The 16,557-nt window shown below is 36.8% G+C and overlaps 1 long non-coding RNA gene across 2 annotated transcripts; it reads right to left on the bottom strand.

Moving 5' to 3' along the window:
- Nucleotides 1-465: 465 nt before the first annotated feature.
- On the bottom strand, nucleotides 466-16,358 carry LOC139140184 (uncharacterized). 2 transcript variants are annotated; one of them, XR_011553958.1, is made up of 3 exons: nucleotides 15,974-16,358; nucleotides 5,229-5,352; nucleotides 466-2,873 (listed from the first exon to the last, which is right to left on the bottom strand). It is a non-coding gene; the product is annotated as an uncharacterized lncRNA (long non-coding RNA). The 2 variants fall into 2 exon arrangements; XR_011553957.1 differs by having other exon boundaries at nucleotides 5,229-5,358; nucleotides 15,974-16,352.
- Nucleotides 16,359-16,557: the final 199 nt, after the last annotated feature.

Here is a 16,557-nt window from a genome sequence, read left to right as displayed (position 1 = left end):
AACATTTTTGACTGGCAGCTGCATGTAGTTGCACAAGATGAAATCTAGATTTATGCGCAGCATAAAGGTGACATAAAGTTGCATAAAGATGATCTGTAATCATCTTTATGCAGCATAAAGATGGAACTTTATGCACCTTTATGCTTGTGCATAAAAGGGTTTAATGGCTGACTAAATTTAATCACCTTTATGCAGGACATTACAGATGCATAAAGATTCACATTTATGCATCAACCTGATTTGTATTTATACATCTTTATGCACAACATAAAGAAACATATTCAATCTTCTGTAATTTGGATCTTGTAGGTCCAAATATGAACCTGATTGTTCTGTTTTTGCACTATTGTACTGTAGTTCTGCACTCATTAACTACATTAATATCATTGTTGTATTAACTACTTTGCACATTTAACCCAGCTAACATACACACATATCTACCAAAGCAAGATCATAGAAGAGGTATCGGTTTTAATTGTTTATTTAAAATAGTTAAATAGGAAATCACATGGGACAAAAAATACAGAATAAATTCCTCAAAACTTCCTCAAAAATACAATATACTTCATGTGAAAAACAAACAAGCGACCTAGCGGCCGATATAGCTCCGCTGTGTTTATGTACAGAATAACTATTTTTGACACATGTTGATGAAGAAGGTGGAAATCTTTGATAACTCAATGCAGTGGCCAGAAAAAAGAGGCTAAAATTTTTTGACCAAAAATGAGAAAAATTGCCCTAAAATTCAAAATTGCAGATGTCATCATTATTTCAATAAATATCATTTAGTTCATCTATGGAAATCTGTATACCAAATTTCAAAGCTATCAGATAAGTAGTTTTGGAAATACACATTTTTTGTCCAAAAATGGCAAAAATTGCCCAAAAAATACAAAATTACAGATTTCATCAGAAATTCAAAATATATTACGTAGCTTATCTGTAGAAACCTGTGTACCAAATTTCAAAGCTGTTAGACCAGTACTTTTTGAGAAACACATTTTTTGACCAAAAATGGCAAAAATTGCCCCAAAATTACAAAATTGCAGATTTCATCATTATTTCCATAAATATCATTTAGTTCATCTGTAGGAACCTGTATACTAAATTTCAAAGCTATCAGATGAGTAGTTTTGGAAATATACATTTTTTGACCAAAAATTGCCCCAAAAATACAAAATTACAGATTTCATCAGAAATTCAATATATATTACTTAGTTCATCTGTAGAAACCTGTGTACCAAATTTCAAAACTATCAGACCAGTACTTTTTGAGAAATACATTTTTTGACCAAAAATGGCAAAAATTGCCTTAAAAATGCAAATTTGCATATTTCTGCACAATTTTAACAAATCTGAAATAGATCATCCCTAGGGACATATGTACCAAATATAAAAGCTATCTGACCAGTAGTTTTGAAGAAGAAGATTTTTAAAGATTTTTTTACCAAAAATGACAAAAATTGCCTTACAAATACAAATATGCAAATTTCACCACCATTTTTACAAATCTGGTTTCAGTCACCCTAAGCAAACTGCATATCAAATTTCAAAGCAATCGGACAAATGGTTTCAGAGAAGAAGATTTTTTTACCAAAAACACCAAAAAATGCCCCAAAAATAAAAATATTCAAATTTCACCATGATTTGAACAAACTGAAGTGAGGTCACCCCAAGTGAACTGCATATAAAATTTCAAAGCAATTGGACTTTTGGTTTTAGAGGAGAAGGCAATTGTTGACGGACGCCGGACGCCGGACGCCGGATAATCAACCTATTTGATAAGCTCCGCGTCGCTGACAGCGGAGCTAAAAATACACTTATTGTTTTCTTCTTAGATGCAATATTGAAGTGTCAACCAAGTATCTGAGAACTGATTTAACTTGACTCACTTTACACAGCAATTATGGCTTTAGTTATAACAAATAAATAATAAATCCATTGTTCTCTAAGATTTAAAATAAAATTGGATGTACCGGGTGTTTGGATGTCTAAGTAGAAAAGAGACTCCACATTTAGCTATGTTTTGTGTTGCATTGCTAGTATCTATTACAGATCACACATGATAATGAGTTCTGCCATATCATTGAAAATTGCCATACAAATATTTTGATTACAACCTAGACTCGAGCTAAGATTCAAGCACATTGCATGTACATAAAGCTACAGTGTTGCCAAAAATAATTGTAGTTGTAAGTTGGTGTACTTAATCTGTAAAATTTGTTTGCAAAGATGCACCTCATTTTTAACACATTGTTCATGAAATATCAAATATGGCCACTGAAGAGACTAAGAGAGAATTATTGGTCTTATAACTCAGCCAGTAATCGGTCGAGTACAGTCCACATATTCACACATGTACAGCTTTGGGTATTCAGCTTAATCACTGATTATAACTCAGTTGGTGTAATAACATATGGAAAGTGTTCCCAGTTGGACTTTCATGAGTACAGCCTCTGTCTGGTTAACAAATTCAAAAGTTGAGTGGTCTTTGTTCGAAACTAAAAATACATCACTAAGCCTTTGGCAGAATTAAGAAAATGTATAAAATATGCTTATACATGTACATTAAACATTGTCCTGTATTGAGTTGTCAATGCTGCTGGTATTGTCATGTGTCTGTCAGGCTCTGATCTGATTGATACCAGGCCCTAAATGCAAGGTAGCCTCAATATGAATTCCTTTGATGCATGTGTTTTTCCATATGCAGTTTCACTTCTTTCTCTATCCCATGGCAAGAGTCTCCGAATAAAGGCACCACCGTTGCAACTTCTGTCATGTTCGCTATCCTCAGAAGAAACACACACAACTATCAAAATGTCTTCAGCTTGATGCTAGTCCTTGGATAGCCCAGATTGTATGTATTTCAGTTCCTGAAAATAATGATACACAGAATAAATCATCAGGACTGTACATCATCAATTTTGTTTGTTTTTGTTTAAATCTGTGTATTTATAGACATTTGATAATTCATTTTAAAGTACTTCACTAGACAAGAATGGTTAAAAGTTGATATGTATGCAAGAAATTTGATTTCTGAATTTCACTGAAATGTTGATTCACTATACATTGGAGTCTATGAGAAAACTATGAATAATTCACAAACACAATTAGACTGAAAGATTCCGTTGCATGCGAGCGTTCCGGTGCATTGCGACCTACTGGTAAAGGGTCGCAGGTCGCAGTGCGCCGGAGCGCCCGCACACGACGGAATCTTTTAGTCTTAAACACAATCGTGCTTTCTGAGGTGTTTGACAATTGATACAAATGTATTTGATTAAATTACGGTGTTTGAAGGTTCAGATGTGGACAACAGTTTTGATATTTGAATTTCAACTAAACCTATTTCACTTTTCATGGTACTAGTGGTCTACAGGTCACTTAAATATTTTCCCTGACAAAAGTTGCTATATCTCTAATACGTAAGTAATAGAAATTGTTCATTGCCTTCCATGAGCTCGATTTACAATAAGACAAGTCTCAGAGTTTCAACAGCAAGATGTTCATGTGACAGATAATTATACTTTTGTTTAGATTTACAGTTAAATGACTACCAAGAGTGAAATCATGCGAATCATTTTATCTCCCAGAATATTTTTGAACACTAAAACTTCTTTTTAACAGGACAACTACTTAAGAAAATTGACTGACCCCAATGCTGTTTGAAAAATACATGACCTCCCATTTGCAATTTTCAAATTTAAGGTGAACCGCATCCCCCTTCAAATTGTGCTGGCTTACCCCCGGCTGTAATAACTGAATGCTCCCTTATTGAATAAACTGGTCATCTATGTACTGTTGTACATCAAACTGACATGTTTATGCCTAAATATACAAATATGAAGACCAAAATGTTTTTTCACTGATTCATTGCCTATGTTATTGACTAAATATTCCTGTTTTTGTTAAGAGAGACTGTAAAATCATTGTACCTCCCAGACACATGGAGTATGGTCGTGCTTCCAATAATAATTTTGCAAAACATGTCATCAATTATGCGCTTTAGCGAATGGTCAATTATGCGCTTTAGCAAATGGACCAAGTCTTTGTACGTTGGCCGAGAAAATACAGTAGGATCTATAGGTTAGAATATTACATCTGTCAAATCTAGGATGGAATATTGAAGATAGAAATATTTTTGTATCATGTAGCCTTGACCTACAGAGCCTTGTAACATATACATATATTGAACTAAAAAGAGGGCATGTTATGCTGGGGAATCACCCAAATCAAAGATTGAAGTGACTGTGTATGTGTGTCAGTAATAGTATGGATTAAAAGTTAATCTTTCGGTACTTGATCTAGAAGTCATCACTGATGACATACATGGAGTCCCCGCTGGATTATGTCATTTGAATTACGGTGATTGAATAACAATAACATACTTGCTAGATTCATTACAGGGGAGAGCGGTGAATTTGTTAAATGTTTGGAAATCACATGCTAGTGATCTGTTGGGGGTCATGTTTGTGTATTTGGGACAGTACAATTACGCAAAAATATACATTATGCTACAATTTTTGAAAAAAAGCAATGGTTTTCTTGCACACTGTATGTTGTTCGGAAAATAGTTTCGTTCAATTTTAGTAAAGATAAAATATGGTTTTTGAGCATGTCATGTAATCTGGAACATGTTATCAGAACAGAAGCTTGTTTCATCTTTCATTACACAATTTGCAACAGACTCTGCAACCTCAGTTGTCTTGTGATATTGTTTCAAAGTTTTGTTTCCCAGACAAGGTTCATAAATTACACTTCATGGATTCATTCAAGTATTTGGCCAGTGTCGGGAGACAGTGTTAAAAAGAACATTTCCTTGGTTTGACTATGCAATTATTGTATGTCATGTACATTTGTGTTTTGGAACTCATGGAAGAGCCCCTGAAGTTGTTTCAACACTATGCTCTTCTATAATAATTTCCAGGGTTTACATATTTCATTGTGATTTCAAAATTTGACATGGGCTAAGCTGCATCACTATCTATTACATTTGTATCTTCAAAAGAAGATTATAAAGGCAGATTTTGTCGCTTATGGCTGTTAGGTGACCTGCAAATATAACCAAACATCAAAGTTCAGCTAATAAATTGTCGTACATGTGTCATGATGGTTCTGCTTAACCATGTTCATGTACTATAATTCACCAACACTGGTGCTTTGGTTAACTTGCCCTTCAAAGTTCATTACTTAGACTAAAAACTTATCAGTGCAGACTTTGTAGTACATACCTCTCATATTGTTCCCAGTTGTTGGCATGCCTTTTTGTGTGACTGTCATTCCTTTGGGCACTACACTTTCCCTATTTGTTCAACGCCTAATAAATACATGTACCTCCATGTACCTCCAGGGGACCTGCAACTTGCAGAAATATAAAAAAAAGAGTTAAAAATCCTACTGAGAAAAATCAAATTGTCTCAAACACAGATGATGAATCACATTTCAAGTCACGATAATGACGATGAATAACCATATTAATCTGACAGTCCATCGACACATATTTGAATCAGAAATATATCAAGCATTTTCATGGCCTGAAAAGGCTCAACATAATTGGATTCACACTGCACTATGCATTCCTGCAGTATCTCAGAGCTTGTAGACTGTCAGACCATTGATGAAAAATTGACTCTTTTTTACATCGATGGTCATATAAATATCCAAAATGTGCATCATAGCATGTTGAAAATAACACCACATTTCTATTTCAGCATAAATAGAAATAATTAGAAAGTTAAAATGAATTGAAATGATGCGAAATAAAATGACATATCATGTTTAGGTAAGATTAGAATTAATCTCATGTTCACTTAAAGCCCCGACTAGCTGTATCTTCTAGCATTGTTTTTTTATTTATTTTATATTCAAGCCGAACTAAGTTTGAGAGAATGCACTGATTTTGGTGATGTATACACTTATTATTAACTACCCACTGGGACTGTACATGCAACTTTGGCCAAGATAAAGATTGCGATGTGATTAATATTTGCCCAAACATTAAATCCCACCGTGCATACGAGCAAAAACCCTGGATAATGTGCATATCTGCACTGAAATCTTCACATAAACTGCACAGAGCATTGTGCAATTCATGCTATAAGATATTGAATGGCCCTTACTTCACTGTTTGATGCACCACTCAGGACGCAACATTCTCTGAATGGTTTGGTCACACAGAGTTCACGCAAATGCATGTAGTTCATTCATTCGCGCAGTGAAGTTGGGCTCCCCAAAGGTCATAACCTCACCTCAGTCATAGTGTGAAATGTTAAAGGGATAGCCCACCCAAATATCAACCTGACTTAAAAGTTGAAGTATATTATTTTTGTAACATTCATGATGAAGAGATGAGATATGTGCTAATGATTCTCCTGGAAATTAATGTTTTATTAATTGATGTGTATGACGCCATTTTCGCCATATGGAAGCGCCACTTAAGGCCAAAGTAAGTAAATTCTTTGTTTTGCGTCCACTCAAAATCCTAAAAGGTACGCGGGTAAGCGGTTAAAAAACACACACAGAAAATTTAACACAAAATCTATTTGCCTTTATTGGACAATTTTTCTCAAACATCATGAATACTCCTGTCACAGTATGACACACTGTATGATCACTGTATGCATTTTGATGACAAATTGATCAAAATAAACAGTTGTTCTTTGACGTTTGCTTTTCTTTTTAAAAGAAATATTAGTTCTAGATTTCTTTCTTGTGCTTTCAAAGTGTCCACATGTCAATACCATTGCACAACAACTTGACAGCCTCATCAAATTACTTAATATGGACAGTTTGAGGAATGGGTACACTATAACATTATACAATAGCAGTCTTTTGTCCTCGAGTTCTTGTACGTTTCTTTCAAGTTTCTTGTAATGTTTATTCTGATGGAATGTGATAGTTTTGCTGAAAGGTGCCTCTGTTTTGAAAGAAAACACTAAACATATTGGGTAACTTGCACCCTCTGCATTCAATTTTAGAAAGATGGGGCATCAGAGAGAACAAGACATTGGTGATATAATGACTAAAGTATTCACTGTAGCTTCCTCGGGACCATCTTTAAAACCAGCACCTTTGCTTTCCATCAAATAAAAGCAATCATTTCGTAATTGTCAGTCTCCAAACACAGACTCGTAATACCCAAATTTAGATGGACGCTTCACATCTATATTCCTTGCACTTTCAAAGTACCACACTCCAGATTGATTGAAAAGATGTAGTATCGTGGCATAAATGGAAATATTCTACTGTGGGTCAAAGCTTGATTGACAAATACAAAAGAGCGAGTAGTCATAAATGGAGCATCATCTGAACGGAGAATACGTCACAAGTGGTGTCCCACAGGGTTCAGTACTTTGACCAGTACTCTTTCTAATCTACATCAATCACACTGGCGGTGAAATTATTTCTGAACTCAAAACTTTACTGACAATACCAAGACATATCACCCCTTGCGAAATTGTATTGATCCTGAAATTCTACAAGCTGTTTTGGACAAGCTACAAAAAATGAGTGAACACTGGCGGAAGCATATTGGCTACAACAACCCCTTCCATAAATTCTCAATGAACAACATTTCACTGGGACGTACAGCTGACGAAATAACTGGGGCGTCCTACTTCATTCTACCTTAAAACATTCAAGCAAATGTGATAAGTTTGCAATAAAGCAAACAGAATGCTTGATCTCATCAAATGATCATTGTCGATCAAATCAAAAATATGTCATTCTTCGTCTTTACAAGCAACTTGCGAGACCACACTCGAATATGCAGTACAGGCTTGGTCACCATGGCTACAAAGGACATAAAAATCTTAGCACGGCCAATAATACCTAAACCCCAACACTACAATTATCCAAATAGACTTAAACAGCTTGGTTTAATAACACTTGAACAAAGAAGAATTCGCGGCAACATGATTCAACTCTAGAAAGTTATCAAAGGCCATGACCACTGTAACCTTTCACTTGAGTTAGCAGCCGAATCGAGAACTCAAGGACACTGTCCCAAACTTCATAAACTGACCGTTCGACTTGACACAAGGAAGTTCGTTTTTCAGCAAGAGTTGTGGACACCTGGAATAAATTACCAGCCGATGTCATTAATGCAGACAGTGTGACCTCCTTCAAGAGCAGCTCCGACCGCCTACTACAAGTTTGAACTTTCACAGAGGGATTCTAATATACTTTCCCTTACCCAAACTGAACAAAAAAGTACGTAAAGGCTTTTCATTTACAGGACTAATCACTGGTTTGTGTTTTGTTTCAAGTTAAAATGGACTAATGAACCAAATTTTTGGCAAACCTGAAAGACCGATAAACTAGGATAGGCTTCAACACTTTCCGATTTTTCCGTCTGCCATATTCTCTGAGTCGTGGTACCCAAGTCCAATCGGCTGACTGAACCTCTCTCTGTTCAAGTCCCGATTGCTCGCAATGACCATGCCTTCAAGTTGCCGTGCAAAGGTTTCCTGTTTTTTAACTTCGATTATTTCCCTGCTTTCATCCATTTTTTATCGTGACGGCAAAGCCACACAACAGGCAAAGCCACAACAGACAGCGAGAACGTGAGGCCCCGGCGTGAAGCAGCAGAGAGGATTGACAGGGGTAAATACATGTAGAGTACTGTTTTACGTCACCGGATGGTCTAACAGTGAAATCTGACTGCCGTAAAAGAGTATTTCATCGCAAAGTTAAAACCACGACTTGTTCTTGCGACAAAATGGCGCCACCAACGGTGAAAGTTTGAAAGGAAAGTTTGTGTTTTTTTTCCGAAAAATCTCTAAAACCTAGGCAGCGCGCAGACGCAAAACAAAGAATTTACTTACTTTGCCTTATCGGAATTCCTCAGACAGGCTTGACCTAAGATGACGTTAAGTTTTCGTGTTGGTTTGAGGAAGTTAGGGGGTATCACTAGGGGTCTGATCTACTGTGCGTTTGTATTGAGCTACTGCCCAATGGACACACTTTGCCTTCAACCTTATAACTTTGAACCGGACTCTAAATGGAGTGTCCTTCATCCAACAAACAATAGTTGTGCATACACACTTTCATGTTCTCAGGGGCACTAAATTAAACTTCAAACACACTTTCATGTTCTAGGGGCACTAAATGAAATTTCAATTTATCATTTCAAAGTACAGTCATAAACTACACACTACAATTTTCCTGTTCTCGCAACTCACTTTGAACTCTAATCGTGAGTTACCGGTAATTAGAAACCGCAATGGAAGTAGGAAGAGATTGCAAATCCAAGCAGCCGTTTTCTGCTGTCAATTGTGCAGTCTTGGGAAAATAATTGAGAATGGTTAAAATCTGAAAGCCACAACCTCACAACTAGTCATTGGGAAAAATGTCGGGAAAAATTCTTGGAAACGGTCTTTGCATACATAAAAACACACACTGTACTTATAATTTTGAAAACTCACGTCGTGCCAATCTTTACCAGCAACAATTTTTAGAGGCGGTGTTTTCACTTCAGGTTTCGAATCATGCAGAATGCCTTATTGAAATCTCGCGCACGATTATTAGTACATCTGTAATACTTACAGGCAGGCATAATATCTAAGCTGTTTATGAGACTCCCTAGATCAGACCCCCTAGTCAATGCACCAAAACCCGAAAACTTTACATCATCATCTGGGCATTTCTCCCGGCATGCTTTGTGGAGGCTAAAAAGGTCTCCATATTGCCTGATTTTGATATTTATTTTCATGGATAACTTCAACAAATCACTGTTTCTGTGCAAAAAGTAATGATAAATGCTTTTATGACATAAATATAAACCTGTACACAGCTGATTAAATTTTTGGTGGATATAAGGTGCTGCAAAGGAAGTTGGGTAGAAAGGACTGATGTAAAGTCAACAGTGCATTGGAGCTGTATGCATGTGGCATTGCCGATGAATGTAAATGTTGGGTATGCCCTCAAATTGAAGAGTCTACAATGTCACAGTCCATACAAACGTTGAACACTGCAAGGAAAGCATCCATGCAGGTCAGTTATGCTCGTTTTGAACAGCATCATTTTCTGATTTTCAAGAGCAAAACCTTTTGGTCAGAACAAATGATCATAAATTTCCTAATACATACAAGTTACCCGTATGTTTAACCCTTTTCCTGGCAAGTCCATATTTCACCACCAGGTCAAGATGGTTAAAATTAATGAAACACAACATATTTCATATGGTGTATTTTAACATAATACTGTACATTTGAAAGCTGTTCAAAACTGTAAACTTGATTCTTTTGGACTAAAGATGCTATAACAGACCAAGCCAAGTGGGTGAAAATATGTCATGTTTTGGCTCAATACCATTTTTTACTGACTTGGCTGATGGGGAAGTGATACTGTCTGGCAGGAAAAGGGTTTTAATAAATTCGATATATTGATTACTTTATTTAGGTCGCATATTGATAGACTATAGTATTTTCCACGAAAATTCAAGGGTCCCCCTTGGGACAGGAGTACGGCGCCAACATTCATGATTGCTCCCCTGTTTTGACATCTAGATTTTAACCCCTTGACTACCAAGGCCCAATGTATTCCTATATACCAGGCCCCTTATGTAAATATTGATAAAATCTGGGTGTGGTCATTGCATGAACACTGCTTAGAGTAAAAATTAAGTAAGTACCAATAAACCATATATTTTCTGAATCAGCATGAAATTTTCCACTTTTTCATACATAAAGTTTGTATTTCCAGGTCACGTGACTGATCACATGACACGTCATGTGACCAGAGTTGGCAAAGAATATGAATATTTGAAGCATCAGGACGTGTTTGAATCCATAAAATGATGCAAATTTGAATACAGTTGCAATTTCATGGCATTGTCTTTACATATATGTAATAATAACTACCCTTTACTTTATTTATAGATGTACCTATTTAAGATTTTTCTTACAAAAGGCAGAGTAAATAAACCATAAACATCAGCATCTGAAATGATTCTGTATTTGAAAATCAACACATTTTATATTTGTAAACACCTGCTTTAAGTCTTCCTTGCAGAAACATGCATCTAAAATGGTTATGATTTATCAAAAAATATTTCACAATATTTAAAAATACACTTTAGGGAACAACATATCACATGACCAAACACATGACCAGTCATGTGACCAGTCATATTGATAATATGGCTGCTATAAAATTTCACTGGCTTATAGTAAAAAATTGTATTTCCTCTAGTTTCATTCACGAATATTGCTGTTAATAGAACATATTTACATATAAATCATTTGTTTTCAATAAATAAACATTTCATTTCATTAAAAAAACCCATAAACATCTTCGCGATCGTCCGTACTTCTGAAAACTGTAAACAATCAGCGCGACGCTTCTGTGATCAGCCTGACCTTTCAGGGTCGAGGTCATGGGTCACGACATTTGCTTCCGGATTTTGGCCATATTCGGATGTACAGGGGCGCAACCACATTCAGTCCAGATCGGAATACATCAATCTGAGTTGCGCTGCGTGCAGGCGCCGAAATTACGGGATTTTTAGCGACTAAAACGAAGCAAATACGCCGATTTAACTGTGCCGGATATTTCCGGCACTCAAGGTATATGGTAATTCAATATGGCGCCGGAAATATCCGGCGCCATAGGTAGTCAAGGGGGTAAAGTTTCACCCTAGAGGTGAATGTTTTCAACTGTGACATTGTATGTCTCTCTCCTTGTTAATATTACCAATTTGAAAAGGGGCGATAATCAAATGGCTGTTAAAATTTGAGTTTACTGTTTAAATGTTTCTCAGAGGAATATTCCTAATGCAGTAAAAGCCAATATCCCTTCAGAGGGTAGAATTCAGAGAAAACCACGACAAAATGGGAACATATTCTGAGGTCAACAAATTTCACAAGTTTACAGCTAGTGGGGCATTAACTCACATGCTATGTCATGTTACTTTGCACTATTTATAACCTTCTAAATTAATAATATTATTGTGACAGAGGAAATAAATTGACAACATGGATATAATGACTCTACAGTAAAAACATAGGGCCAAAGTCCCTGAAGCTACTATAGACATGGATACAAAATTAAGTATTTCCTGACTGTATGAAATTATCTCACTAAGGTCATCCTAGGGACATGTAAACCAAATATTAAAGCTGTCTGACCAGCGGTTTTGAAAAAACAAGCGACTCAACAGTTGACAGAGCTCTGCTGTGTTATGTAGAGAATAACCTTTTGTGACACATGTATTGATGAAGAAGGTGGATATCTTTGATAGCTCATTTCAGGATGGCCTGACCAAAAATGAAAAAAAATTCCGTAAAAATACAGATTTGCATATTTCATCAGACTACTAATTAGTCTATAATAGCAAATAAACGAGAGTTAATTACATTCTAATTAAAGTAAACAAGACTTGCTTAAATCAAGATTTACTTTAAAAAAAAACAGCATATCTGTCAGGTTATAAAGAATCTTGAGCTGGTTATCTTTTAATATCAGTATTTTCATCCTATCAACCAAGCACATTTTAACTTTCAAATTAACATTGTAAGTAAGTTCTGTTGAATAAGTTGAGACTGTACGTACTCAGAGAAAGCACACTGAAGAGACAAATGTTTGAAACTTAAGAAGTTCAAGGTCATCAAAAGCATTATAAGGAATCATGTTACACTTTCATTGCACTGTTTACACAGATTGCATAATTGCTATAAATAGCACATGAGGAATCTTACAGCCCAGCTTTACCATAAAAACCCTATCACTTTGACCACTCTTTTAATTGACCACTCTATTTTTTTCCTCAAAAAGTAATCTTATTTTATCCTTACCAAGTCAACCATAAATGGAAATTAGAACTTTCTCTATCTCTATTTATTTGACCACCCTATCATGACAAACTATTATGAGCAATTTCTTTTAGATAACATAAATGGTGGTTCAGAATATATCAAAGTTGGGATTCAGGAAAGTTGCCTTTACATGTTTTAATCCTCAATTCACTATGAACTGTCAAAAAAAGTTGAACTTTCTGATAATTCCACACTAAAATTATTTTGGCTTTGATGATTTCCTAATTAATTCAATTATTTAAAAACTATAATTATTTTTTCTGGGTGAATTGATAGGGTTTATACAGTACAAGAATTACATACAATGTAAGTCAAACTTTGACCAAAAATGACAAAAAAATTCCTTAAAAATACACATTTGCATATTTCATCACAATTTGAACAAATCTAAGTTGGGTTATCCCTAGGGACCTGTATACCAAATAACAAAGCTGTCTGACCAGCGGTTATGAAGAAGAAGATTTTTTACCAAAAACACCTTTTTTGGCATTAATTTGCCTATTTTCAACAATATCAAAAAATTAAAAAAAATAGTTTCTCAAAATCATATTTTTCATCTACACAACAAATATCAAATCAGTAAGTACTGCGGTTCTCAAGATATTTGAGTGGACGGACGCCTCACAAACGGACATACATACATACATACATACATACATACATACATACATACGACGACGCCGGACGGATACCCATCCCAATAGCTTCTATAGATATAGATCTATAGTAGCTAAAAAGATAAAAAAATCAAGGGGCAGGCCCCTTGATATTCTATTTTCTGTCATTGAGCCGTTAGAACATACATAAATTTGAGTGACAAGAGTTAGGAGACTTGTGGGATTGAATTCAAAAATCTACCAACATATTCAACTTATTGCAATTTCAAAAGAAAGTATAGCAACACTTCATAATCTTATTACAACCCTTTCAGAATTAGAGCGCGAAGCCACTGCAGTGAACTGCAATAAAACTGCTTACACTAATTAGTTTCAGCTGTAGCCGTGGCCACTTTGGTGTTGAACAAGGCTACTTGATAAAGACCAAAAAGTCTGCTTGTACAAAGGCAAAACTAGCTCTGTCTGAGGCTCGAGTTGTAAATGAGAGTTTACGATTGGCACCCTGTGTTCAAGATTAAGATACAATGTAACATTACCATGCACTGGTCCATGTACAAATCTTTTTTATTTCAACTTCCCCAGACAAACTGTCTGCATGGGACATACAATGTTGTCGACTTTGCCAGCTGGCTACAGCTGAAACTAATTAGTGTGAGCAGTTTTATTGCAGTTCACTGCAGTGGCTTGTGCTCTAATTCTGAAAAGGGTTGTATTAACCTTCATGCACAGCCAGGGAACACACAGACCTGTACGCAGGGCTAACATTGAATTTGAAGGTTCATATCATACATCGGCTTCCCGTGTCTGGAGCATAAAGTCGTCGTAAAAAGATTGGTCAGTGTCTGTCGCTGGTCGTCGTCATTCGGTTCACGCATTGCGAGTGCATGCGATCGGGGTGTTGTCAAGTGAAACCGTATCGGGCTCAGCGGGACCCACAAAATTTCCACAATCATTGTCCCCGTCACGATCTCATCTGCGATGCTCCAAACAGTCCAAATGTGGTTGACTAAACTCGTGAGACCTTATGGATTCAACGCGAAACATTTGGCCATGGAGGTAGTCTCTTCCTACCTCCATGGTTTGGCAATGGTGGGTATTTGAGACACGACGTACAGAACATTTTGGAACCGTCATATTACAACCAAGGCCACTGTGCTTTCCATTTCGGGAGATAACATCTACGGCGTTTTTCCTCATCATAACGCTTATGTTTAGATCTTTTGTCAGAAACATCGTTCTATTCATCACATCGAGTCGTCAATTCTCAGACGATTCCACTCACGCTGGCCCTCGTGGCACCGTCGTAAATCATCACAACGTCGTTTCTCAGAGTTACACAATGCCCATCGTCGTAAACTACGTACCTCTTTACGGCAAAAGCCTTGCTTAGGTCTGCGGAGCGGAAATTACGCTCTGGCTCATGGAAATGCACGATGCCTTGTTTGCGTTAGTGGAAATATTACCGTAAAATACTCATATTTACAGCGATCACTCCACAAACTATCTGCCTACAATGTTCATCTACCTCGCGAGGCCGCATAAATGATTTTGAAGTACTGCAGGGTCGATCGCCGATAAGCAATGTGATTAGGTTTTGCAATCTTTTACCTAATTTGTTGGGGCGGAGCAGTCAGCATTCAACAAAGAAATACTGTTTACGCCAAATTTTAAGCGACTTTTTTAATTGGACGATAAAACAATTTCAAGTTGATCATCAAAAAATTGCAACATTGTGTGAGTCGGCAAGTGAATCCCAGAAGAACGTCACAATTGTATCTAAAATAAGTCAGTGATTGACATTTATTTTGTGTGAACGACAACACAAATTGGGCGACACGTACACAAACCGCAACTTAGGTTCGCGTTGATTGCGGCAGAAGTTGTTTAAACAACTTGTCCGGCGGGCAACCAGATTTTATTTTGACTTGCCCGAATGGAAATTCACTTGTCCCGGGCATCAGGCGATAGGAATTGTCAAGCCCTGATCATTAATACAGACTGTGACTCACTGGTCATACAAAAATTTGGGAGGGATAATCTTTTTCTTGCTAACACTTTTTGAAGGGTCATTATTTTCCATGGATTTAAAATGGCACTTTTGCTGATCCCTGGAATTACCTTTGTTCTAGTATGTAAGAGGACTATGGAGGGGTGATAGCTTGTTGTTTCCATTGAAATTGTAATCTGGTGTGTAAATTTTCTGTTGAGACAATCTGGTGCCAACACAGGCCTTTAAAAACACCAACCAACCCAACCCCACCCCCCCGCCCTTATTTTTGTCCGGTCCCTGACATGAATCAACAGTCATCCCAGGGTGCATACATGTACCACTAAAAGTCACATTTAGCATAAAGTGACCTTGAAATTCGATGTTCATGAAATTATCAGGAATATCGATGATTTAAAACAAACAAACGTTAAATACTTTGCCGGATACAGACATTGCTGAACACGTTATAAAAGAAGGAGTAGACGTATCTTAGAGTTGAAGTTAGACACAATTGGGCTGGTTAAAAATAAGACAGCAGCTATACATAAGCTTACCTGGTATAGAGCCGACTCAGCGACGATCGAGGGCTTGAAGTGTGTGTCGACCTGTCGCTGGTGCGGAAAAGAGGTACTCTCTTCCGTTTTGGCGAGTTTCGTCTAGCCGCTTGTCGGACCATGTCGTAACTGCATGACACGGTCGATGACACACTGGCACTAGATTCAAACGTACCGCATAGTCGTCGAGATGGTCCAGGAATTCAAGGGTAGACTCTTTAGCAGACATTCCTAAACACCGACGGGACATGTCAGTAGAAGCTAAAATATCGACAACTGAAGATTCTTGACGGCACGATCACGGGGTAGGAATGGTACGATGTACAGATGTAAGCGACGCCACGCACCCATTATCGTAACAATGGCGTCTTCTGAGTATGACTCCCTAAGTGCTCAAATATTCACGAAATGAACTTTGCAAAGAATTTGATTATAACTATCATTTTTTACTCAATCTTGAAGAAAATGTTATTTTTTTGCTCTCGTTAGACAAAAATATTGCTAACAGAACCATATTTTCGTGTTTCGCCAGATAAAGGTACATCATTGTACACATTGACCCCCTAGCATCATGCTGCAGTCCA

This window comes from Ptychodera flava, chromosome 9 (genome assembly GCF_041260155.1).
Source record: "Ptychodera flava strain L36383 chromosome 9, AS_Pfla_20210202, whole genome shotgun sequence".
Taxonomy (NCBI): Eukaryota; Metazoa; Hemichordata; class Enteropneusta; family Ptychoderidae; genus Ptychodera; species Ptychodera flava.
This window is presented reverse-complemented; position numbering and strand designations above follow the sequence as displayed.